The sequence below is a fragment of the Octopus bimaculoides genome, chromosome 6 (genome assembly GCF_001194135.2).
Source record: "Octopus bimaculoides isolate UCB-OBI-ISO-001 chromosome 6, ASM119413v2, whole genome shotgun sequence".
Classification (NCBI taxonomy): Eukaryota; Metazoa; Mollusca; class Cephalopoda; order Octopoda; family Octopodidae; genus Octopus; species Octopus bimaculoides.
In genome coordinates, this window is record NC_068986.1 from 85,094,958 (window position 1) to 85,095,970 (window position 1,013).

Consider the following 1,013-nt stretch of genomic DNA (forward strand, 5'->3'; position numbering starts at 1 on the left):
TAGATGATGGGGGTAGTGTTTTCAAAGGGCTGGCATGTGCAACCTGATCACCTCTGCCGATCAAACTCCCAACCCATGCACTCCCGTCGTGACACTGATTCTGCAGAACTGGGTTGGGTGTGAAAACCAACTTTAAAGTATAAATATAGATGTTTTTGAATCAGCAATACTGTGTTCGGTTAAGTCCTATTTGGGGTGGAAAATCAATAAACTGATTCCTTATGGGGTTTTCCATTTAATCAGGATAATAAAAATTGATAAACTGATTCCTTATGGAATTTCCCAATAAAATTGGCTACACCCCATTTTCAACCATAACTTTTACCAGTTTTGATGTATTTTGTTCAAACATCATGCCATCATAGGCGCAGGAGTGGTTGTGTGGTAAGTAGCTTGCTTACCAACCACATGGTTCCGGGTTCAGTCCTACTGCGTGGCACCTTGGGTAAGTGTCTTCTACTATAGCCCCGGGCCGACCAAAGCCTTGTGAGTGGATTTAGTTGAGGGAAACTGAAAGAAGCCCGTCGTATATATGTATATATATATGTATATTTGTGTGTGTTTGTGTGTCTGTGTTTGTCCCCCTAGCATTGCTTGACAACCGATGCTGGTGTGTTTATGTTCCCGTAACTTAGCGGTTCGGCAAAAGACACCGATAGAATAAGTACTAGGCTTACAAAGAATAAGTCCTGGGGTCGATTTCCTCGACAAAAGGTGGTGCTCCAGCATGGCCGCAGTCAAATGACTGAAACAATTAACAAAGAGTAAAGAGTAAAAGCGAGTGGGAAAAATCGATAAACCGATTCCTTATGGGTTTACCCAATCAAGTTATCTGCAATTCATTTTCAGCCAAAAGTTTACCAATTTTAACGGATTTCGCCCAAATTTTGAAGCCGATGTTACTTAGTGTAGTTTGAAATAAAGACCTTCATTAGCTTAATAATCCTAACTTAATCCGGGATAAAGCCGGGCTATACTGCTAGTTTGGAATATACTTGTAAAATATGATTTTT